This window comes from Sturnira hondurensis, unplaced genomic scaffold, assembly GCF_014824575.4.
Source record: "Sturnira hondurensis isolate 20B ecotype Veracruz unplaced genomic scaffold, ASM1482457v3 Scaffold0019428, whole genome shotgun sequence".
NCBI lineage: Eukaryota > Metazoa > Chordata > Mammalia > Chiroptera > Phyllostomidae > Sturnira > Sturnira hondurensis.
This window is the reverse complement of record NW_028092059.1, coordinates 393,324-420,278: the sequence shown is the minus strand read 5'-3', so window position 1 is coordinate 420,278 and position 26,955 is coordinate 393,324. Positions and strand designations below refer to the sequence as shown.

The 26,955-nt window shown below is 36.0% G+C and overlaps 1 protein-coding gene and 1 non-coding gene across 3 annotated transcripts in view; both read right to left on the bottom strand.

The window, feature by feature from the left end:
• ARHGAP15 (Rho GTPase activating protein 15) overlaps positions 1-26,955 on the bottom strand; it is a 630,630-nt gene that overhangs the window by 281,980 nt on the left and 321,695 nt on the right. The gene's annotated exons all lie outside the window — the stretch shown is intronic.
• LOC118974468 (small nucleolar RNA SNORA48) lies at positions 6,789-6,924 on the bottom strand. Its single transcript, XR_005063914.1, has one exon. It is a non-coding gene; the product is annotated as a small nucleolar RNA SNORA48 (small nucleolar RNA).

Here is a 26,955-nt window from a genome sequence, read left to right as displayed (position 1 = left end):
CATTTATGAAGGTTCTCCTCTATTTAAAATTGCAAGATTTCCTCATTTAGATGCTCTCTATATCTTTTCCTTATTTTTAAAAATGTTTTTACACTTAATTATCTTGCTAATGTATACTTTATTTCCTTTTTTAGCATCTCCTTTTCCCCACTGGAGTGTTAGCTCCATGAAAGGAGGATTTTTGCCTGTATTTAATTCTATTTTATTTTATTTATTTTTTAGAGACTTTGGTCCCTGTACCTAGAACAGTATTGGGCAAATGATAAGTGTTCAGTAGATGTTTGTTTAATAAATATAATAATACTTAGAACTCGTTTTTAGAAAAACAAAAGCTCTTACTCCTCTTTTTACATCTTTAATATTTATAGATAAAACCCTATGTGCTAAAAAAATAAACTTTCCCCTTTTTATGAAGAAAGACAATTATAATTGCTTATTACCATTGAATGGCAGTCTGATTTTCTACCCAAAACAGGTCTGAGAAGAGATACAGATCCAGGCTCTCAGGCTGTCTTCTTCAAACCAGGAACATCTAGACCTAGAAGAATGATACAACTGTTCCTTTCTTACTTACCTATTCAAAGATATGGGTACATATTACATTGTTATTTTTCTATCTTATTAAAGAAAGAGGAAATTTATATAAAATCAACATTAAATATATATTTTAAAGATTTTATTTATTTATTTTTAGAGGAGGAGGAAGAGAGGGAAAAAGAAAAACAGTAATGCGTGGTTGCCTCTCATGCCCCCTACTGGGAACAGTTTTTAAGCATGTACCCTGGCTGGGAATCGAACTGGCAACCCTTTGGTTTGCAGTCCATCACTCAATCCACTAAGCCATGCCAGCCAGGGCAACACTAAATATCTTTTAAAAAGGCTTATATATCTAAGGCTATGTTAAAATTATACAGGGTGGTGGATGAGAGATGAAGGAAGATAATCACAGAGCTTGGAGACTTTCATGGCAAATGATTATAAGAATGAGACAATAAGGTTGAAAACACTATTCTTTTTTTCAGCTAAGGGGGGAGAGAGAGAAAGAGAGAGAGAGAGAGAGAGAATATTCTGTAGAGGCTAACTCTGGCCTAGCAGGTGTCTTAGATCACAGACCCCCTAATCCAGCACTGTTCATATATGTACTTATAAATATTTTAGTAGTCACACTAAAAAGAATAATAGACAATATTTTAGTAATGTTTGTTTAACTCAATTTATCCTAAGTATTGTCACTTATCCACATAACCAATATAAAATTTATAAATGAGATATTTTATATTATTTTTCTGTCAAGTCTTTGAAATTTAGTATGTATGTCACACAGCAAGCAAATCTCAGTTCAAACTGCCCACATTTCAAATGCCCAGTTGTCGCACATGTCTAAGGGCATTCACATCGGACAGTGCAGTTCTAAAGCAGGCCGCTAGGTGTCCCGACTGAACACAGCATGTGCCAGCGCAAAGACAACCCCCAGGAGCCCACGCATGGGCGGTGCTACAGTTGCTAGGGCTCTACCACAACAGTGGGCCAAGAGGTGTCAGGTGAAATAGCTTTCAATTGCAAAGCCATGTGCATGTGACAGGAATCAGAGCCAGCAAAGCCCGAGACTATTTCTGAATTGATTTGTATTTCCAGTTCTTTCTCCACCTGGCTTTATGTTAGTATCTGAGTGGGGCCATGTGTGTGCGGAGCCAGAGTGATTCATGGAAAAAGATGTCAATTAGGAGAAAAAAGCAAGATGATGCTAACTGTACCTCAAGTTGGTAGAACAGGTTAGACAAGTTACACTTTATTCTTTTATCTGCAAGAGTTAGGCTTTTGAATTTTAGTATGCTGGTTTTCAAGCGCTGCTCTGTTATAGTGGGCTACCTGTGACATTCAACACCTGCTAGTCATCTCTCCATAACTGCATTTATACCCAGTCCTTAAAATACACCTGGGAAAAGCGAATGGGTAAACCATAGCTTCTCGGTGGTAATGGCTGTTTCGAGTATATAATTTGTGCTCTCTGGGGTTAGGACAGTTATACTAGTTTTATTTAACCTACCCCCTCCAAGATTTTAGTTTTGAAAACTCATGGCAAAGTAAAAATAATAGCTTCTCACAAAGGGCCAATTTCAGATTATCTATTTTAATACAGGAAAGACTGGATGAGCACAGTCTGGTTTACAATGTATTCAAAAAATCATGGTTTTGGTCTGGGGAGAGAAGCTAGAGGCACGAGCTTAGACGTAGTTTAGACCAGACTACAGAATAAATAAGTTTTGTTTAACTCAAAGTTTGGTTTTGCTCTTAATCGCCATATAGTTAGCTGAGTAACCATACACTGATTTGAATATACTACTGATTTTACTTAAACACCATCTCCCAGTATGGGAATCAATTCACAATAGTCTCAGCCAAAAACTATGCAGGCTTGGTAGTGTGTGCCTCGCCCAACTTCTGTATCACACACACACACACACACACACACACGAAGAAACCAATAGCAATTCTATTGGCCAGGTGAGCAATATTGTACCATAATCCCTAGAATTTAACAATAAAATATACAATCCATTAAGACATGGAATATAAGCAAAGCAAATTATGAGAAAGCAGTTTGATTACTAGAAGAGTAATAACTAATACCCATTTCTACAAAAGGTTTATGAAACTCTGGAACCAGTTGTCAAAGCCAAAGCCATGTTCACCTGATGCTCACAAATGATTTCAGCTGAAGTTTTCAGGTTTGGTTTTATTTTTCTTCCTAAATGACTCTGTTCTTATTACACATAATCACCAGAGACCATGTAAATGTGTTCATCTTTAAAGTCCTTAAAGGAAATGTAAAGGAGATTTCCTTAAAGGATAAAGTTGAATACAAACAGAATTCCACTTTGATTTTAAAGACAAGGGTGTGCTTTAAGTGTGATGAGTGTGATGGGAATGTTTGCTAGAAGAAAGAAAAAGGAACTGGCTCTCATCGACCTTGAAGCTTTCGGTGTATATACAAATACTTAAAACATAAACTATACAGCAATCAACACTGTGAAGCAATACATAATCAAACAAGGCACCATGAAGCAGACGGCAAACTTCTCTCCATCTTGTTTCCCAGCTTTACAGAAGCAAAGGTCTAATAAACATGAACTTGAACTACAATAAACATACTCAAATCATCCAAAAAATAGGTATTTACAACAACAAAGTAGTCCTGTAATGGCAAAGATAGACGAACTGAACTTAGATCTGTGTAATATAAAAAAGGAAACAATGATTATATAGTACAAATAATTTTGCTGTAATATGACAGCCTAATGACTTAAGTGCTCAATATTGTCATTATGGTTTTGAACCCCATGTGCATTAGCAATAAAGACTCAATAAAATGACTATATAAGTCATATTTTCCATGAAAATCTTGTTCTTGTAAAATAGTTGTGTCTATAAGACCTGTGAGCCTAAGTGGAGAAAACTAATGACTTGAATTATGTCGTATGTTCCTGCTATGATCTGAAAGCAGTTTCAAAGAAGTTTCTACCCAACCCTTCCTTCCCATGGAGGAAAACAGTAGTTTTGGACACCTGGGTTTATTTTAAGGTCTTGAATCTGGTAGGAAAAGCCTATTTTGTTATGTTAACATAATTTACTGTATATATGTATATTTCTCTGGAGATTATATAATCCAAAGCCAACTACTATGACTTATCTGATAAATGCATTTTAATTTTATGAGAGAAAAAATGAAACTCTAACAAGCATTTAAAATATTCGTTTTTACTTAATATTTTCATCCATACAGCTTCTAACATTTTTCTCAGACAAGGTAAATGAATGGGTATAGAGTAGTGATTAAATAAAGACTGAAAAAAATCACGGAATAATTGAATAGCATGACTAGGCATTATATCAAGTTTTCAGATTCTGTTCCTTAGATCCCAAGTCTTTATGTTTTACTAAAAATCTTCCTGCTCCCATATTGTAATATGAAGAAAAACAGTGTCTAAAAGTGTTTTTAAAAAGTAGGTATTTTCAGGCCACTGAGCCATATATCACAAAGCTATTTTTCTAAGAGAGATGCTGAGAAACATGAGAAATTAAAGATGTTATTATCTTTTATTTTCCCTTTTAATGTGTGCTAGGGAGCAGCTGTGCTGAATTCTTGGTGTCAAAGGGAAACCATGCCAATTTGACTTATTTCTGTGTTTGGAGTGAACATGTGATAAGAAATACACTTTGCCATTACTTGGAAGATGTGACAATAACGGTAATGGGGGCTGTTGCATCTACCTGCTAAACTGGTTCTCCTTTCTCAAACTACGGTTTTGTAGGGTGGCATCAACCATCTGGCATCACAGAAAGAGAATCTTACAAAGAAACTTCTGGGATGTCTAAAGATGATGTGAGGATAGACAAGCCCCTCGAGGGAGTGTGCACAGATGCACACCACTTATATTTGCAAATGTGCACACAAAAGAGACGATGGAATTACCTGGTGAATGGCTCCCCTCAATTGTCTGCTTTGTGCCTGAATATGCTTGATTTATGAGTATGGGCCTAGGAGTCAGGAGTTTCAAGAACTAAGCGAAAAGACAATGTCCATCAAGCAAAATGCTCTCTTCCATTAATAGTCAAAACACACCGCATGGCTGTTTGGACACATATATATGCTGGCTTTACACAACCCACTCTTTTTTATCATATGCTTAAATTGAAAAAAATTCAACCCAAGCTGTCTTTTCCACGAGTCTTGAGAAACTGCATTGTTTTGAAAAAAAAGTTGGCTTGATTTTCACAATTTTTAAAAAGTGGATATGGAAAGAATAAGATTGTGCCCATAGAAGGCATTGTTTCCAAACTGCACTGTATTGTTTGGCCCAAATAACTTGTCCTCCTATATGGAAGTGGGGAACCAGACAAACTGAAAATACAATAGTGAATCAAAATAAAAGTTTTATTCTGAAATAACTGTATCATCCCCCAGCAATCCCCTGCCCCCCACCTTTCCCCTGCGAGTGTAGCAAAGGCAAACCATGGAGAAAGCAGTGACAACTACAAAAAAAAAACGTTATGGAAGGAAGAGAAATAGAGAATTTAGTTTTCATATTAAGTCATAGCTATTCAAGGAAATCATTTGTCGATTGGCAGACATGGGGTGTCTGTTCAAAGAGACCCAAAGAATGTATCTGAGGTGTGTGAGGGATTTTCCTGTTCTCTTCATGGGAGAACTAGAGAGACGAGGTGCAGTGTCGCACCTAAGCACAGATGGAGCTCGTGAATCTAATTAAGAATGACATTGTTGCTAATATAACAAAAGGTGGCTCTCGGTTAATTTTTATGTGCTGAGGTGTCAAAAAGTAGTGCGAAAAGGAAAACATATTTATACTTTTTCCCACATGAACAGCGTCTAAAATGTAATTATATTTTCAAACATTTAATTCTTTTTTTGTATGTATCAGCACTTAGATTTTTAAACTGGGGAAAAATAAAGCATTAGCTTTCTGCTAAAAAAAACGGAGTAGATAAGCTTTCTAAAATACTGTCAGTCATACCCTAAAAACATAGATATTGACACAACAGAGACCTTGAGTGTCTAGATTTTGTTTACTTGTAATAGCCCATATTCATAACATTAAAGGTAAAGATTATAGTGATAATCCATGATTCATGGAGTGTAGTCATCTTATTACCCTTGCATCATTTCTGATTTCTCTGGCCACCTTAGCAAATACTGTAGAATTTGTTTCAGCTCTGGAAATGAGAGCCAGCTGCAGAAGCTGGTTGAAGACTGGCAGCAATGCCCACTGTTCCCTCTCTCTTTCCTGCCTCCCTTGCCCTATGCCTTTGTCCACCTTGGATTTCTTGTTAGTGCTCATGGGATTGTGTTAAACAGTATTAATGGAAAGCCAAAGAACAAAAATAGGAGGTTAGGGTGGGGGAAAATACAGAAGAGGAAAATAAAATAGCAATAGGTTAAATGGGATGGATAATAGAACTGTTTGAGGAAATGATGGGGGAACATTTTAATGCTAAAACACATTCATTAACCTCAGGAACTATTTTAAAAGAAAGGTTTTTTAAAAGTTTCCAAAGTAAAACTTGTTTTAATGAATGCTTGATTGAAAAAAAATGATATCACTATTTTCTAGCAGGTGAACAGAATTTTCTTACAAGATAAGAAAAATCACTCAATAAAAGCCTTTAAGTTGATGTAGAAATCGAAAGTAAGCCAACAGGAATTTGATATCATGTTACCTAAGATAAAGGAAAAGAATTAAGAAGTAAAAGGAATCACGAATCCACAGCCTTTCATGAAAATCTCTAGAAAAGCCCCAGTCCTCCAACATACACTTCTTGAGATGTTTGACCACTAGTAGCAAGAAGCAAAACTAGCCTTAATTACATCATTTTCACTACATCAGAAGTTGTCTTGATGAGACACTGCAATAAAAATTTTTGTTATTTATATTTGAATGGAAATTACTTGCTTGGCAAGACTAAGCATAGCTTCCTAATTTACGTGAATATAGGGAGGGTTATTTATTTAATTTTACTTTTTTGTTTGGCACATTAATAAAAATTCATTTTAGGTTATGTTGCTGTATGTCCTCAATCACTAATCCAATTCCTTCTGTTAACTCATGCTTGGAACCCCATTTTCCATAAAAATACACAATTTCAGCCTATACTTAATTTCTATTAAATTATGTCTAACTTACAAAGTTACCATTTAGATAAACATACTTAAATAAATTATCATTGACTTTTATTCCCCTACCATCAATTTAATAAATTATTATTATTATCCATGTGTCCAAGGCATGAGCCAGGCATGGGCACAGACCACAAGCCAACCTGCTAAAAACAAGGAGTTACTTTGTCCCTGGCCGGTGTGAGACAAGAACCATCAAGCCAGGTACAACTTTATCCAAATCAGGAACACAATTTAATAAAATGAAAGAGCTTATTTTACTTATTTTCATAGGAAAATAGCCTATAATTTTAAGAATCTGCAAGTTCTAGGAAGGCTGGTCTTGACCACCGTCACCCTCATCAAATCAAAGCTAAATGAGTGGTTTTGTTAAAATATAATCAAAAGTATAGATACTCCAACAAATAGATGTCACTTAAGAATACGTTTTTTAAAAAGATTTTATTTATTTTTAGACAGAGGGGAAGGGAGGGAGAAAGAGAGGGAGAGAAACATCAATGTGTGGTTGCCTCTCCTGCTCCCCCTACTGGGGACCTGGTCCAGCACCCAGGCATGTGCCCTGACTGGGAACCAAACTGCTGACCTTCTGGTTCACAGGCCAGTGTTCAATCCATTGAGCCACACCAGCAAGGGCTAATAATACCACTTTTTAGAAATAGGGTGAAACATGGTTGAAAGATAAATTTTACTGTTGAAGAGAGATGTCTTCATGGATAGACCACTGAAGTGTGTAGGTACCTATCAGAGCCACCCACCACAGAATGAACTGGGGAGTAGGGGAGCTAATTCTGAATTTGCCCAACCACTTGACAACTGTGTGACATTGGGCAAGTGAATGTAATGACCTATAAAGACCTTTTTATATGTCATACTTTCTAGGCTAACCTATAGATCCTAGCTACTCACTCACACACCATTCTAAGTGCTGCTTTAAAGAAATGTTATGAGAAAATTAAAGTCTCCAATCAGTTGACTCTAAGTTAATAAGAAGAGATTAAATCAGGTGAAATCTAGTCTATCAGGTGAGCTCTTTGGAGGTGGGATGGGATGGGAGTAATGGACAGAAAACTGTATTTGAAAAATAATTAAATAAATAAATAAAACAAAACAAAAAACAAGAACAAACAAACGAACAAACAAACAAGGGGGTTTATGCCCTTCCTGAAGTCACAGACTCCAATTAGCCCCTGCCTGGGGACTTCCAGTCTGTGCCTGAGCTTCCCTGACTGTCCGTATGGACTTCAGACTTGCTTAGCCAGCCTGCGCCATTGTGTAAGTCCATTTCTTGATATCTCTCTCTCTCTCTCTCTCTCTCTTAAGTTGCTTGTTTATCTATTCATCTAGCTTTTCATCCTTCTTCCTAGTAGTGGTCTTGCTTTTTTTGGTGCCTTTTTATTTTTATTTTATTTTATTTTTTAAAATATATTTTATTGATTATACCATTACAGTTGTTCTATTCCCCCCTTCATTCCCCTCTACCTGCACACTCCCTCCCCCACCACTCCCCCCCCCAGTTTATAACCACGTGTCTCAAGTTCTTTAGATTCTATATTTCCCCCACTATTCTTGCCCTCCCCCTTATCTATTTTCTACCTACTGTCTATGCTATTTTCTGTACCTTCTCCCCCCTTCTCCTCCTCCCACTCCCCTGTTTCTAACCCTCCATGTGTTCTTCATTTCTATGGTTCCACTCCTGATCTAGCTGTCCTCTAGGTTTGCTTTTGTTTTGGGTGTGGTTGTTAATAACTGTGAGATTGCTGTCCTTTCACTGTTCATATTTTTCATCTTCTTTTTCTTATATAAGTCCCTTTAGCATTTCATATAATAAGGGCTTGGTGATGATGAACTCCTTGAACTTGACCTTATCTGAGAAGCACTTTATCTGTCCTTCCATTCTAAATGAAAGTTTTGCTGGATAAAGCAATCTTGGCTGTAGGTCTTTGGATTTCATGACTTGGAATACTTCTTTCCAGCCCCTTCTTGCCTGTAAGGTCTCTTTTGAGAAATCCGCTGACAGTCTGATGGGTACTCCTTTGTAGGTGACTGTCCCCTTATCCCTTGCTGCTTCTAGGATTCTCTCCTTCATTTTAGTCTTGGCTAATGTAATTATGATGTGCCTTGGTGTGTTCCTTCTTGGGTCCAACTTCTTTGGGACTCTCTGAGCTTCCTGGATTTCCTGGAAGTCTATTTCCTTTGCCAGACTGGGGAAGTTCTCCTTTATTATTTGTTCAAATAAGTTTTCCACTCGTGGCTGTTTCTTTCCCCCTTCTGGTACCCCTATAATCCGGATGTTGGAACGTTTAAAGATGTCCTGGAGGTTCCTAAGCCTCTCCTCATTTTTTTGAATTCTCATTTCTTCATTCCTTTCTGGTTGGATGTTTCGTTCTTCCTTCTGGTCCATTCCATTGATTTGAGTCCCAGTTTCCTTTCCATCACTATTGGTTTCCTGGACATCTCCCTTCATTTCAATTAGTTTAGCCTTCATATGTTCCTCTAATTTGTGACTATAATCAACCAGTTCTGTGAGCATCCTGATAAACAGTGTCTTGAATTGTGCTTCTGAGAGGCTGGCAATTTCTCAGGTGCTGAGAGTTATCGGCTCTGGGACTTTGAGTTCTTCTTGCGCCAACTTTCGGGCTGTTTGTGCCTGTTACATAGCAGGATCAGATCCCTAGGTGTTCACCAGAGCAGGGCAACTCAGTCGCTGGGTTGTGACGCTGTATGTGGGAGCGGGGCCAAAGAGGAGCGATGGCGTCCCGCCTGCCTTCTCCTGCCGCTGTCCCCACAGGTGTGGCAGCTGCCACCGTCACCGGGTCCACGCGTTTCGTCCCCCTACACGTGAGTGTGCCACCGCCATCAGCCCTTGCCCCCTGGGGCCTGCGTGGTCCGTCTCACTGTGCATGAATGTGCAACCTCGGTCAGTCTGCCCCACACCCTGGGTCCCGGCCACTTGCGCGCCTAGGTTGGGGGATCTTTCCTGCCTGACCCCGCTCCGCTGCTGGCTCTGCCCCTCTTACCGTCCCCATGGAACGATTAGTTGTGGTCGGACTTCCGTATAATTCAATTGTCTGTTTTTTGGCCATGTCTTTGTTCTCCAAACCTTTGTTGTATTCAAACTTAGTTGTGGGAGAAGGCACAGTGTTTCCACCTATGCCTCCAACTTGGCGGAAGTCTGGTGCCTTTTTAAATTAAATTACTTTTTTTAATTTTTTAAAACTTTTTGTATTGTTGTTCAAGTGCAGTTTTCTGCCTTTCCCCCCGCCATTGAGCCTTAAATTATACAATAACTTTTTGGTTTAACCTTTATGTTTTGTAAAGTAGAAGGTTAGTTAGGTGCAGTCTGAGTTATTTTTCAATCCATGACCACGATTTAGGGTCAGCATTCTCTTACATATAGGACATTTTTAGAGAATGAAAGTTAATTTCTTTTTTTATTTTTAAAGATTTTATTTATTTATTTTTAGAGATGAGAAGGGAGGGAGAAAGAAGAGAGAAATGTCAATGTGTGGTTGCCTCTCCCATGCCCCCTACTGGGATCCTGGTCCATAACCCAGGTGTGTGCTGTAGACTGGGAATTGAACCGCTGACCCTTTGGTTTGAAAGCTGGCACTCAATCCACTGAGCCACACCAGCCAGGGCTGGATGTTATTTATTTTGTTCACAATTTTATCTTCAGTGGACAGAACACTATCCAACATATTGAATGAATGCGTGAATGAATGAATGAATGGATAGATGGAACTCTGTTTCTTGTGTCCTGAGAATACAAGGTATATCTAACCCTCAGTGAAGTTTTGTATTTTCCTATGAAGCCCTTGCAGGAGATTTTATAATCAGAAACTGTTTTTCATTGAAGACTTTTAGTTTTTTTCTAGAGTTAAAAACTTTAAGAGGCCACTTTTGTAAAGGCAAACTTATACTATAAAACAAATGTATTTAAAAGATGACAAGCAAACAACATATATCCTTGGCAGAATGAAGATGGTGAGTCAATTCCAGTTTGTACTATACACTGTACCACACCATCTTTGCATTTTACGTGTACCTAAGCACAGCCCATTTTCAATGGTGAAATTCCAGTCCTGTTGGAGCTGGTGTTAAGAATTACTGGTTTAACGTACTGTGCTAAAGAAGACACCTCAACTCAAAAGCAGAATTAAATAGCATCATTAGTTTTAGAAATATAAAAATTTTCTTTCCAGACAATAGTACTCTAGGTCAGGCTGAAGAAAATGGGCACTGGAAAGTTGTTAATTTTTTTGTCAGTTTAAATTATTTTCTGATGAATTTACTGAGGTTCTTACATTTGTAGACATATTCCATTACTTTAGTTTGCTTTCTTTTCACAATAGAGGAAAAAGCAATTTTTATAATGGCATCAAAACTAGAGTCATTTAGCCTTTACAATGTTCTTACAACATTTAGGCCAAATGAAGAAATGATATGTATCCATGCTCTTGGGGTTAGCTCTAGTTCAGAGAAACAAAGATCCCATGTCATAACTTCACTCCCTCACAGGTGAGCCAGAGTCATCTTATATTACAAGTCAAATCTCAACAATATGTTCGAGATTTATACAGGTGACCTTGAGTCTCCCAGACTCACCAAACACTTGGAGATGAGAAAGGCTAAGGTGTACTTTGAGAAGAGACCTCCATCCCAGGGCTGACATCTGGAGTTTTCCCTGTGTTCTGTGTGTCTAGTCCGCTCTGACTGGGGTGGCAGCGGTACCCCTGGGAGATGCCAGCTCTTCTGCCTCAGCAGGTGGGGCCCTTTCTCTGAATCACAATGTGACACAGAACGGACTAAGGCCATCCTACTCTAGTTCCTCTCTTAAGTTTCCTCTAAAACAACAACATTTCAGTTTTTCCCCATTCTCCCAATTATTCTTGTTAAGGAGAGGAAGAATCGCACATATGTTAAACAAGATAAAAATTACAGTAAAAGTTTCCTTAAAAACTCGTTTCTTGGATTAAATCTAACAAAAAAATTGAAAGTAGAGTGAATAATAACCCTAATTCAACTACCATACTCAGGCAATAAACTAAAATTTGTGCTTCAAATCTGAGGTCTGGTTAGTGTAAAATAAAGATTCTAATTTAATATCATTCAAGTACTTTATATTCTAAATGTTTACATTCTAGCTGGTAAAGATAAATTATGTTTTCAGTTTCTGGATTTATATCTCTTCATATAAGCGTCATTCATACCTTCATATATGCAGAGGATGAAGTGAAATGAATGAAACTAGTAGTATGCATTGTAGTCCCCGTATATCTGTATCTATGTCTCTTCCCATCTATCTACTAGTCACGCATTAGGACAAGGGAAGTTTGGAGGGGAAAATTGGTATGAACTGACCTAAGAGTTCCAAATTTGAGCAGAATCAAATGCTCACAAATACAGCACAGCAGGCACTTTGTGAGGTGTATTTCCTATAAACAATGTTGTTTCTCCTTTGCAAAAATGACATACTTTTATAATTTTATTTTATTTTGGAAACAAGAATCTATTTATTGTGAAAAATTAGGAGATACATAAAGAACAGAAAGCAAAACTATAAAAGAAGACAATGAAAACTTTATTACTTAGAGTTGATCACTGTTGCTGTTGCTAGTTGGGCAGATTTTCTTTTATACCATATATTCCTTCACATATTTAACAATTATTTAATGAGCCCCCACCTTGAGCAGGGGTAGATCTCTGCCCAAGCAGACCAGGTCCCTGCTTTCACACTCCTTTTCAAATAAGTTTCGTGGCTTGTTTTTAATTCCTCCCACTTTGCATTATGGCATAAGCATACCCGTTCCACAACTGTCCTTTGAAAACATAAGTTTTCATAGCTGTAGAATATACCACCATATGGATGCAATATGAATTATTTAAAAGAATGCCCACTGTAAGATTATTTCAAAATTTTCACCATGACCAAAAGTACTTTAATTCAGACTTTTAGCTCATTGTTATTACTTCCTTTAAACAGATTTACAGAACTGAAATTGAGTTTGGAAAGTACAAATTTCTGAATCTCTTCATGGATAAACATTAGAGGTAGAGTACTTACTTATATGCACACCTGTACAGACAGTTGTACTTCTTACCTAAATGTTTGTGGTGCAAGGAAGTGTATGTAGTAGTTGATACAATTTATTAAAAATGTGTTTAATTTTATTTTTGGTATTAAATGATATATCTGAAATGGCTGAAGTGATTTATCCCTTCTTTATGATTCTAGATGTTACAGGACAGGGTGGGATAACAAAGGCAAGTAAAGCATTATTTTATTCCCCATTTGCCCAGATGCATCTTTCCGGCACCTTAGTCATATTGCATGTCTCTGGATCCTTTGACTTGAATTGAACTCTAGCCAAACGAAATCTTTGCAATGTGAGCCTTCCTCTATGTCTAGACAAATCACCCTGCTTCTCATATACCATTGCAGCTCTGAGATGGCATTCACAGGACCTGTCTGTAGTCTTCAAGTCTTCATCTGATATCCCTCATTGAGGCAGAAAACAGACTTACAAGATGTCTTCCTTTTTGGTTAGGAAGCCACAAACAATCTTAAAAATTGTTAAGTTAGTATGTAAAAATATAAAACTATGTCTCCACACATTGAAAGTATGTTGCTAGGATGATTTTCAAATCATTAGTTCTGAAGGCTAAAGATCTAGCCAACTGCTTCCATTAGAAAATAAACATACACATGAAATATCTTTTTCCATGCCGTCACTTTTTAGTCTGTGTGTATCTTTTGATCTGAGATGTGTTTCTTGGAGACTACATACATATGCGTCTTGTTTTGCTATCCATTCAGCCATCCTCTGTCTTTTGGTTGGAGCATTTAAGCCATTTACACTTAAGGTGATTATTAATAGGTAGTGACATTTTATTGTTAGACTATTTTTTCTATTTTTTCCTCCTTCTTATTATTATTAAAGCAAGACTTTTAGCATTTGTTGCAGTACTGGTTTGGCGTTAACCAACCCCTCTAACTTTTTCTTGCCTGAAAAGCTCCGAATTTCTTCTTCAATTTTAAATGACCTAAAACACCAATCCCAAAAAACATATGCACCCCAATGTTCATAGCAGCACAATCTACAATAGCCAAGAGTTGGAAGCAACCTAGGTGCCCATCAGTAAATGAATGGATCAAAAAACTATGGTGCATATACACAATGAAATTCTATGCAGCAGAAAGAAAGAAGGAGCCCCTACCTTTTGCAACAACATGGATGGAACTGGAAAGCATTATGCTGAGTGANTAGATTTTAAATTTTATTATAAAAAAAAATATATATATATATATATATATATATATATATATATATATATGAATGACAGCCTTGCTGGGTAAAGTAGCCTTGGTTGTAGGTCCTTTCTTTCCATCACCTTGACTATTTCACCCCTACTCCCTTCTGGCCTGAAGTGTTTCTGTTGAGAAATCAAATGACAGTCTAATCGATGCTCCCTTGTATGTAACTACCTGCTTTTTTTTGAAGATTTTAGGATTCCCTCCTTGTCTTTAAGTTTTTTCATTTTAATTATGATGTGTCTCAGTGTAGGCCTCTTTGGGTCCAACTTTTCTGAGGACTCTCTGAGCTTCCTGGACTTGTGCAACTTTTTCCTTCTCCAGATTAGGGAAATTTTCAGTCATTATTTCTTCAAGTAGGTTTTTTAAAAATATATTTTATTGATTATACCATTACGGTTTTTCTATTTCTCACCTTCATTCTCCTTCAACCTGCACACCCCCTCCCCCACCATTCCTCCCCTTTAGTTTATGACCACGTGTCTCAACTTCTTTAGATTCTATATTTCCCCTACTATTCTTGCCCTCCCCCGTATCTATTTTCTACTTACTGTCTATGTTATTTTCTGTACCTTCTCCCCCCTTCTCCTCCTCCCACTCCCCTGTTGCTAACCCTGCATGTGTTCTTTATTTCTATGATTCCACTCCTGATCTAGCTGTCCTCTTGGTTTGCTTTGGTTTTAGGTGTGGTTGTTAATAACTGTGAGTTTGCTGTCCTTTCACTGTTCATATTTTTCATCTTCTTTTTCTTAGATAAATCCCCTTAACATTTCATATAATAAGAGCTTGGTGATGATGAACTCCTTGAATTTGATCTTATCTGCTGAGAAGCACTTTATCTGTCCTTCCATTCTAAATGAAAGCTTTGCTGGAAAAAGCAATCTTGGATGTAGGTCTTTGGATTTCATCTTTTCAAATAGGTTTTTGATCACTTGCTCACTCTCTTCTCCTTCTGGTATTCCCATAATGTAGATGTTACACTTCACTTTATCCAAAATGTTCTTTAAGCGCTCCTCTTTTCTAAAAAAATCTTTTTCCTTTTGTTCCTTTGCCTGGGTGTTTTTTCTACCTTGTCTTCCAAATCACTCTGCTTCATCTAACTTACTCTTTATTTCTTTCAGTGTATTATTTATTTCAGATATTGCATTCTTTGTTTCTGACTGGTACATTTATATAGCTTCTGTATCTTTTTTCATGCTGTTGAGTATCCTTATATTCATTACCCTAAACTCTCTGTGTAATCAATTGCTTGCTTCCATTTCATCTAGCTCTTCTGGAGAATTCTGTGTTCTTTCATGTGGGGTCTGTTTCAGATGGGGTCTATTCGATTGATCCTCAATGATTTTGGGGTAAGCCTTTGTCAGACACTGCTTGTGACTGGTCTTGATCAACCTGTTTGTAGCTATCAGTGATCCACAGTGTGAGGCTCCCTCTGCTGGGCCTGTCTGTGTGCAGAAAGAACCAGGCTGCAAACGAGGGCTGGGTTTTATCAGCATCAGCCAGCTAAAGTCTGCTAGAGCTCCCAGAGATCCTTTTTAGTTGCTAAACTAATTAATAATATAGCCTCAAATTGTAATCAGCAACTTAAGCTCCACAGGGTGAGACAGAGTACTTCCTGTGGGTGAGATTGTTGCTTCCCCTCAAGATGATACCATTAAGAGAGGAGTTCTCTGTCTGGGAGAGATGGCTTCCGCAGTATGGGGAATGACTCAGCACAGGGATCCTGGCAGCTGTTCCTTCAATTCTCTACCCAAACTGCCAGCCCCAAAGATCTCCTCAAGCATCTCTAGTCTACTCTGGACTCCCTCTGCTGGAGACCAGGGTAAGTGGCTGCAAACCAGATTTTGTGCACTGGCCCTTTAAGGGTGTCTCATAGTCTGTCTCTCCCTAGCAGACAGAAACCCTCCTACTTTTCACAGCTGGGTGATATCTGGGTTCTTTCCAGCTCCAGTGCTATAGGCTGAGAAGGCCAGATTGAGGTTTAGACCCCACACTTCTCAGGCAGAACCCCCTGAATGCTGAAATATCCCTTGGGGTAGCAGTACTTATATCCAATATTTGACTTTAAAATTAAGGCTATACTAAGAGACAAAGAAGGACACTGCATAATGATAAAGGGATCAATCAATCAAGAGCATATAACCCTAGAAAATATTTATGTACACAACATAGGCACACCTAAATATGTGAAGGAAATCCTGACGGACATAAAGGGAGAGATTGACAGAAGTCTGTCATAGTACTTTTCAAGTGCACATGGAATGTTTTCTAGAATAGACCACATGTTAGGACACAAGTCTCAATAAATTTAAAAAGATTGAAATATCAAACATTTTCTCTGACAATAATGCTGTGAAACTAGAAATTTGTTACAAGAATAACAGGGAAAAACACGCAAAATCATGGAAGCTAAATAACATGTTATTAAACAATGAATGGGTCAGCAACAAGATGAAGAAATAAATCAAAAGATTTCTCAAAACAAATGAAAATGAGGATACAACAACCCCAAATCTGTGGGACACAGGAAAAGCAATCCTAAGGGGGAAATTCACAGCATTGTAGGCCTATCTCAAAAAACAAGAAAAAGCTCAAATAAACAATCTAACTTCACACTTAAAGGAACTTGAAAAAAACAGCCAAGTCCAAAGTGAGTCCGAGGAGGGATATAAACATCAGAGCAAAAGTAAATGAAACAGAGTCTTAAAAATGATACAAAAATATCAACAAATCCAAGAGCTGTTTCTTTGAAAAGATGAACAAGATTGACAAACCTTTAACCAGGTTAATCAAGAAAAAAAGAGAGAGGACTCAAATAAATAAAATCAGAAATGAAAGAGGAGAGGTAACAACTGATACCATAGAAATACAAAAGATTGTAAGAAACCATTCTGACCAACTATGTGCCAACAAACTAGACAACGAGACAAAATGGGTACGTTCTAGAAACACACAATTTTCCCAAACTAAATCAGGAAGAATCAGAGAATCTGAACAGACAGATTGCAGCTCATGAAACTGAAGCAGTAATCAAAAAAACTCCCATGAAACAAAAGCCCTGGACCAGATGGCTTCACAGGTGAGTTTTATCAAACATTCTGAGAATTGATGCTTCTCCTTATTAAACTATTTTATAAAATTCAAGCAGAGGGAAGGCTCCCAAACTCATTTTATAAGACCAGTATTATCCTACTTCCAAAACCAGATGAAGACACTACAAAGAAAGAAAATTATAGGTAAGTATTCCTGATGAGCATAGATGCTAAAATTCTCAACAAAGTATTAGCAAACTGAAAACAGCAACACATCAAAAAGATCAAGTAGGATTTATTCTGGGAATGCAAGATTGTTGCAAATCAATAGTTGATTTGCACATGTTGTAAAGGACACATGGACAACAACTAAGGGGGGTGGAAGTGGGAGGGAGATGGAGAGCACTGGGGGATGAGCTGGGATGGGAGTAAAAGACAGAAAACTGTACTTGAACAACAATTAAAATAAATAAATTTAAAAAAATAAAAATGTAGTTAGGAAATTGAGGAGACACAGCTGTTGAAGAACATCAAAATATATTTGAATTACTTAAGTTATGAAGGAAGTGATAAGTTTTTCATCTACAAATTATGGACTGGGTAGTTTAATAACAAAAGAGTGATAACAAAAATGATCATTGTTATTACTACAGATGTTAGGCTTCTTTATATATGAAACCCAAAATTATTTGAAGTACACAGAAATCACTGTAACCACATATGGAAAATAATTTTGCAAAGAAAACCACAATATTCTATTAAACAACATTAAAAAACTGTATAATGAGAAAAAATGAAGGATGAAACCACATGATCATACCAATAGATGAAGAAAAAATCTTTGATAAAATCCTGCACCTATTTATGATAAAAACTCTCAAGAAAGTGGGATTAGAGGGAACATATACAAACATAATAAAGATAACCTATGAGAAACCCTCTGCCAGCATCATACCCAATGGGTAAAACCTACAAGCATCTCCCTTAAGATAGAGGACAAGGCAGGGCTAAAGACAAATTATTCAATAAATGGTGTTGGGGAAATTGGACAGATACATGCAGAAAAATGAAAATAGATCACCTGCTTACACCACATACAAGAATAAATTCAAAATGGATCAAAGACTTAAATATTAGACCTGAAACCATAAAAATGATATAGAAGAAAACCCATGCAGCAAAATCTTGGACATTACTTATAGCAATATTTTATCAGCTATATCTCACCAGGCAAGGGAAACAAAAGAAAAAAATTAATTAATGGGACTACATCAAACTAAAAAGTCTTTGCACCACAAGGAAATCATAAACAAAATAAAAAGACAACCTGCAGAATGGGGAACATATTTGCTGATACATCTAATAAGGAGTTAATATCCAAAATTTATGAAGTCCTTACAAAACTCAACACCAAAAAAACAAACAACCCAATTAAAAATGAGCAAAGGACTCCAATAAATACTTCTCCAAAGAGGAGATACAGAGGACCAATAGACATATGAAAAGATGCTCAATGTCACTAATCAACAGAGAAATGTAAACTAAAACCACAATGAGATATCATCTCACACCTGCCAGAATGGCTATCATCAATAAATCAACAAACAGCGAGTTTTGGTGAGGATGTGGAGAAAAGGGGAACCCTCATTCACCATTGGTAGGAATGCAGACTGGTGCAGCCACTGTGGAAAGCAGTATTTAATATTTTGAGATATCTCAAAATATTAAAAATAGATCTGCCTTTCAACCCAGCTATCCCACTTCTGGGAATATATCCAAAGGAACCCAAAACATGGACTTGAAAGAATATAAGCCACCCTGCGTTCATTGCAGTGTTATTTGCAATCACTAAGATGCGGAAGCAGCCCAAGTGTCCAATAGATGAGTGGGCAAAACAACTATGGGATATTTATACAATGGAATAGTACATGGCTGTAAAAAAGAAGAAAATTTTGTCTTTTGCAAAAGTATGGATGGACCTGGAGAACATTATATTAAGTGAAGTAAGCCAGTCAGAGAAAGACGAATACCATATGGTTTTATTCATATGTGGAATATAATGAACAAACTGAAAAAGCAAAGAAAATGGGAACAGGCTCACAGATGCAGAGCAGGATGACTGCTCAGGAGTGGGCATATTAGGGGTGGAGGGATTGAGCAAAAAGGAAAAATGATTCATGGACATGGACAACAGTGTGGAGACTGCTATGGCAAAGGGTGTATAAAGGGACTAAATGGTAATGGGAAAAATACAATAAAAACAACAACAACAAATATATATAGTAGAATGGTGTACCTAACACCCAAATTTAAGAAGTCAGGTGGCTTTTACCATCCTGACAAGTGTACTAATATTTATATAAATTATCTCAAGTTGATCACAGACTAAGTATAACAACTTTACCATTATTCATATAATCTCAAGCAGATCACAGGCCAAGCACTGCGACCATCATTTCCCCACATTCTTCTGTTTTCTAATGAGATGCCAAAACAATTGAGTCTTGGCTTCAAATCAGTGAGGGATGGTTAATCCACAGAGGAGAGGAAAACATTAGGAAAGAGAAAAAAAAATTCCTGTCTCTTAAACTACACACCAAGTGGAGTAATCCTAATTGACAAAATCCAGAGTTCTAAACTGCAAGATTTGCAAAGTCCATTTCCATTGTTAAGGACATAAACAACTTTCATACTCTGCTTTCCCATGGCCTATGACCACCATTCTTCAACAGGAAAATTCTTTCCCTTTATTGCTTTCTGAACCCACTGCTAATAGTGCTTGAAGAGTCTGTGTGCTGGTCTCCAGAGTTCACTTCCTTGAGAATCTTCTTAGAAAATCGGGATTGAAGCTCTTACCGTGTTTGCCCTCTTGTGCTGACCACCTCTGCTGTTCATGGCAGCTGTGGCTGCAGTGGTGGTGCAATGCTGTCTGTTGCTGTATTTTTTGTTCCTTAGTTATATGTATATCTTAAAATTTTTTTTATTGATTAGTTGTGTACTTTGGAATAATGAAGGTGGCCTATCATTTAGAACACTGACATCACTGATCAGTTAATTCTTAGATCTGAAACATTTTTGAGGCAGATTTCAAAAAATGTATTATTTGGATATTTTGATTTCTTGAGTTACACTGACTATATGTTTTCAAAGTAACCTATTTAATTGGTTCCCAATCTATTAGAATGAAATTTTATATACAATTGTCTTGAGATTTAACTTTTGCATCTGCTTCACATTTTAAATTTCACTGAATTGCACTTTATGTTACTTTACATTATATTTTCAGTAATTTTATTTCATTCTTAATAAGATTGTTTATTTCCCAAAGAACTACCTTTAGTTCAAGTAATTTTTTGTTTTTTAATTAATTGGTTTATCTTAATTTTATCATTTCTACCTTTAGATTTCTTTTACTTACTACATATTTCTTAGGAATTGTTTTTCTTTCTTTTTAATACTAAAACATTTAATACTATAGATTTGCTTCTGAGTATTTTTTGGTCACATACTATTAAATTTTGTACTTATTGGACTACTCCTTAGGACACAAGCAATTGAAGGGACTATAAGAATAATCAATTAACAAGTAACTTGGGCAATTTTCTTTAATATCTTGTTATCAGTTTCACTTTTTATTGTATATTACTTCTTACCAGATCATATTTCTTTATAATTTGTACATTTAGAATGTTTTTTTAAATTTTATTTGTAGATTTAGTACATGAATAATAATAAATATTATCTTAGATATTTAATAATAATGTGTAGTATATGCACATAGGGTACAAAGTTTAGTATATATTATTAACCAATAATAAAAATAAGTAAGATATGTTTTTACACCTACTGTAATCATATGAACATTTATCTAGAATTGTATTTTGTATTCTGATACTAAATATGTATATGCAGATATATAAACTGTAATTGTCAAATGAATGAAGCAACTTATTTGGGAACTTAAAGGTTAAAGTCTTTTAAAATATAATTGGAAATCAACAAATTTCTGAACAAGTTTAGAAAATAATCTCACTAATTTTAAAAATCAAATTACATTTTAAGATTTTGTTTTTACTTTTTAACTCACCATCTGTTAAATCAATAAATGAAAGAGTTTCATTTCTGTTATTATATATTATTTTCTAAATCAACTTTCTTTGACATTTGTGCTTTTTCCATCTGTCAATATGGCCCTTAAAATTTATTTATATACATATGTATACATATATATACACACACATATGCACACATATGCATTTATATCTGGATAAAATCTTTGTCTTTCAAAGCACATGCACAAAAACATTTAACAATATAATTATTTATACATATTAACAAGCAAAACTTAAAGGCGAGAGAAAATAAAAACAAAATTTTTCAAAGCCTTACAGATGCAACATGTGTTCTGAGTTAGACTGCTTAACTTACCTGGACTACAAAACTAAAATACTTATGTTTTCTCCTCCTCAAATAAATGCCAAATTATGCCTATAATATAGCATGTTTTAAAGATCAGAAATGAGAAAATACATGTTATGTGCTTAAAACGGCATATGGTACATCTAATGTTTATGCTTTCTTTATTAATATGGAAAGAGATTGATCAAAGTTCTTCCCCCATGTGGAAGAAAAATAGTTTAACTTTTGGAAAATAATGTAGCCATATCACTTTATATTTGTTTTTTACTTCATACCATTACCTGATATATTCAACTTTAATGGCTAAGCCAGTGAAAAATTCAAAATTATTTCATTTGTAATTATTCTAATTTTTCTGCCACCTCTATCTTTTGCCACTCTGTGGTTTATAATTTTATCATTTTGGGTTTAAAGTTATTCAGGTCATATAGACTGTTAGGTTTATTTAGTCTAACAGAAGTCACTAATATGGATAACTAGAGCACTTCAAGAGCACTTACTCTATTCTAGGCAGTGTCCTAAGCATTTTTTCGGGCTAATTGACTTCATGTCTACTGCAAATCTATGAGAAAATGTTGCGTAGGCCATACAAATGGTATTAGCAGGGCCAAGACTTATGCCCTGGCCATCTGGCTCTCGCATCAATGCTTTCATCACTAAACTGCAGCTAAACAACCAGGTGAGCTGCCCTAATCCGGAATTAATTATAGTACTTGTTTCCTAACAGCTGGGCGGTCGGTCTTTTGACACTGTTTCTATTACTAAAAAGTGACAGACTCTTATTCTTAGTGCAACTTAGGCAATAACTCCAGCCTCTAGAACACTGGAAAAAAGACATCAGGACCCAAATTTGCAGCATTTTGATTTATTAAATTTAGCTTATAAGTTCTTAGTGGACCATAGTCATGGTGTTACCTAACCTGTCATACATGGGAGTTTATTTTTAATGCAAAAGCAAAGTTTCTACTAAATTCAAAGATAGATAAATCTAATCAAAGTACTTTGCAAAAGCATGCATAACCAGTCATCATCATGTTCATTTTGTTGCTAAAATCTAGCAAATGTATTTTAACAGTATTTTTATGTGTATGTTTATCATTAAATGAGATTATTGTGAGAAAGAATAGGGAATGTCTATTAAAATGTCATAAACATTCTTTGTCAATGTAGAATTGAAAATATTTGGAACCTTTTCAATTTTAGTACTTCAGAAAGAGCATGAACAAAACAATTTCTCAATAAATGCCTGTGACGGGAAAGTGTGAACTGAATGCTTGCTCTCCACTACGCTGGTTCTTTAGAGTTTACAGCATCTTTGCTTAGACCTCAAACATAGACTCCATATTTTTAGAGATTATTTTGCATTCCCTCAGTCCCCAGATCATTTTAATCTTAGTTAATCCATTAATATTACCAACATATTATTGTACAGAGGAAATTTTAATCCCTCTGTATTATGAAGGTAACATAAACATTGGGAAGGGTATCGCTCTTATGTAACTTGTTTCTTCATTGGTTTTCAGAGTTCATTGACTAATCTATCTGACTGGGCCTAGGTCCCATTCCTGTATTATCATTCCGTGTAAGTCCTTTTCTTTCTACGTGTTCTGTGGAAGAAATGCACTGAGCTTAAGAGTAAATGAGGAGCTTAACTCCTCTATAAGACCTCCAAATAAAAGCATAAACAAGCAAGTATAGAGTGGCTGCTCATCAGGTTGTTTCCCCAGTCAAATGTTGAATATTTTGGTAGTTTTTAAACCCAGCAGCCATCCCTTATCCATGGGGGATATATTCAAAGGACCCCCAGTAGATACCTGAAAGCACAGACAGTACTAAACCCCATATGCACTATGTTTTTATACATGCATACCTATGGTGGAGTTTAATTTATTAATTAAGCATATGAAAAGATTAATAACAACTGATAATAAATTAGAACAATTATAATAATATACAGTCATCAAAGTTATGTGAGTGGCTTTGGAGTCATTACTAAGTAAAATAAAGGTTAGTTGAACACAGTAAGTGCTGCCTATACCCTCATAGTTAATCTGATAACAAAGATAGGTACTGAGAGACTAATGGGTGGGTAGTGTATACAGAGTGGCTATTTTGGAAAAGGGACGATTCACATCCTGAGAAGGACAGAGGAGCACAGCACAAGATAACATTGCAGTACTCAAAATAGCACACAATTTAAAACTTCTGAATTGTTCGTTTCTGAAAATTTCCACTTAATATTTTTGGACCACAGTTGACTTGCAGGTATGTGGATGGAGGTGTGGAGTGGTAATGAATCAGATTTCTAATGCATTGGAATGATAAAGGTATTTGCATAGGATTCACCCCTGATTTACAATGAACTTGGGCAGATAAAAAAGAATTCCAACTAAGTCTTAACTTTCCTGAAAAACCCTTTAAATAACAGTTGTCTTTAGTATTTGAGCCTGAGGTCTAGGTACTAATTACTAACAAATAAGAGGTCTTAGGGCTTCTCAATGACAGTGATTAGAAGGGAAGGCTTCTGGAACATTCTTTTCCCCAACTTTGAAGGAATCAATTTGTTCCTTTTTTGTTTATTCCCCCCCCCAAAAGCTGATCAGTAATTTCTTTTCAGTTAAATTCCTGAAACTTCATTGAAATTTGTAATTCTGTATTCTATTGCCAATGTTTAAATTCCTCAATATAACCATCCAATTTATATAATTATACCAGCTAGCTAAATTTTTTGCTGTCTTCTGAAGCAAAGCAAATGAACTGAAACATGTGCTCTGTCAGATTTAGTATGAGGAGTCTGCTCTAGAAACAAAGAAATTGACCCTATCTTCATCATCTCTTTTATGATTGGATAAATTTGTTTTCTCTAAGTAAGCTAATATAATATATTTATGTCAATTCTGAATCAAAAATTTTATAAATGGTAACTAATGAGGATGCATGTCTTACTCAGTTCAGGAAGCTTGTAATCTCTTATAAGTCATTCAATATAAAATTTCCCCCAATAAATCTACAGGAATTTTTGAAAATATGTTAATCTCTAGAGATTTCTATCATTTATCTTTAACATAACCTTTCTTAATCAAGTGAGGAGGACTCTGCAAAGTACAATGGGAGAAAATAGAGTATTTCTACCAATGTTATTATTAACATTCGCCGAGTGCTTACATTGTGCCAAACACTGCTATAAAAATCACATAGGTAGTCTAATTTATGCTTCCAAGCAACTTGGTGAGGTAGTATTATCATTATTGACATTCCCAAGATTATAAAACAGAAGCTAAATGAGGTTAAGTACCTGGCTGAAAGTTTACAGAGGTAGTAAGCTGCAGAAACCTTCAGCCTCACTCCAGAACCTAAAAGCCTCATGAAACAGTGGTTATGATTCCAAGTTGTGGGGTCCGAATGTTCAGTTTCAAATACTAACTCTGCCATCTCTTAGCTTTGTAACCTTGGACAAGTAGCCTTGGACAACCTTGGACAACCTTGGACAAGATTAACCACTCAGGTCCTCTGTTACCCAAGAGGGAATGATTGTATAGGACCACTATACCTCATAGTATTGAGAGGATTAAATGAGAGAGAACATGCACACTGCTTGGAACAAGGCCTATAGTCTGGCAAGTAATCTAATATTCTCACTACCTTCTACACCAACCATACTTCTATAACATAAGGACAGGAGAGCTTTGTTCTTATGGTCCTGTTCATAAATTCGGCATAGTAATGGTCCTTGGGTGGAAATCAAAGGATTGTCTCTGTGGCAAATATTTTTATAATGGGAAAGCTTATTTTAAATTCTACCACGTTGTCCCAATATTTTCTTGTGATACTTATTAGTTATTTATTAAGACAGATTTTAGGAAGAAATGATACAAGATTAGATACAGATACACAGAATATCTTTGTGAGAATGCTAATTATATCCCTTTATTGATTTTTCTTCTCACTCTCTCATGATCAAATAAGACCTCTTATTTTAGATTGCTAAGGCATTGATAAATCTACCCAAAGGAGCCACATTTGGAGACTTTTCCTACAAGGGTGAACCTCAGCACTCAGAATGTTATACGTGTATCTTTTACATACTTATCCTTAAACTGTTTATCTGGCACATCGACAGGCAGCTGGTGGAACAAATAGGAAATCCTGGGAAGCACATTCATTTTTAAAGTGTTAATGTGCCCAGTCCAAGAGACAGTAATGTGCTTCCATCCGTTAAGATCCCCTTTAATGTTTCACATTGAAAGACCATAATTTAAATGAAATGCATTATCCAACCTGGAAGGTATTCCACATCCTAAATATTTAATTGATTTCTCCATCAGGGGAAGATGAGCCTACACAATAAGCAGATCCTATCTATATCTAAATGTCCAATTAATAGTGTCTCTAATTTAGGGTAATTTAGGAGTTTACAACTTATAAAATGGCTATTTCTTCCACATTCCTCCCAAAATATCAAGAGGATTGTGTCTGGATTAATTGCAAACAGCAGACAATCCTCTGTGCATAACGAAAACTCAGAGTCAGCATCATCCAGCCATGCGCCTATAATTTGAGATCTCATCTGAATATTTTTCACAAGGGGCTTCACATCCAATGTAAATTGAAGTGGCAAAGGAGGAAAGCTGTAATTGTTGCATCTCCCTATTTAAAAAGTTAACAAGTCCAGTTCATTCCTGCTGATTTTTACTTAGTTGGGTCTTAGCTAACTGAGTGAGGAAGATAAATCAAGCCACTTGCAGATTTTCCTAATGGTGCAAAATTTGGCACCCCAAGGACTGTAGAAATGTCTATTAACTACAGTTGTAAAGAAGAGAAGTGGAACAGGACTGTGGGTGGCTGGATCCATATGAGTGATTTATTATTCCTGAATCCACTTAGTCATTTCCGGATAAGCACTTAAGTGCCAAAGTTTATGGTCATTTTCAGTTTAAGAACAGAACAAGGCAACTCTTGACATAGAAAATAGATATATTATTTGGGAAGCATAGTCATTTTTTGGATATATTATTTGGAGGCATAGGCATCTTTTCCCCAGTTTGCCAGAAAATTGAAAATTTGAATTTACACATGTAAAAGTATCATGGAAGTTTGCCTAATATGTTAACTTCTGATTTTATGAGGTCAAATTGTTATTATGAAAATAAAAAGATGTTCTCCTATTAAACTTTATTTGAGGACTTGAGGTTAGAAATTAACTAAATTAAAAATGTGGTCTATCAGGTATATAATTTTTTAGCATTAAATTTACCTTGTCTGTGGCTGTTTTTCTTTGTATTCTCAAAGAGCCACTTTGTAGATAGCTTAGTTTTTGTTCAAATACCAATTAGAATCAATTTTCTGGGGAAAAATAATCAGTACAGCTCCTGTTCTCCACAACAAAGAAAATACATTTGTAGACATATTCTGGAAATTTAAATCCCTCAATGCTCTTTTGAGCAAGTCCAAGGAGATTTGAAGACTAACATTTTGTACTTTGCTATTCCTGAGAGGCA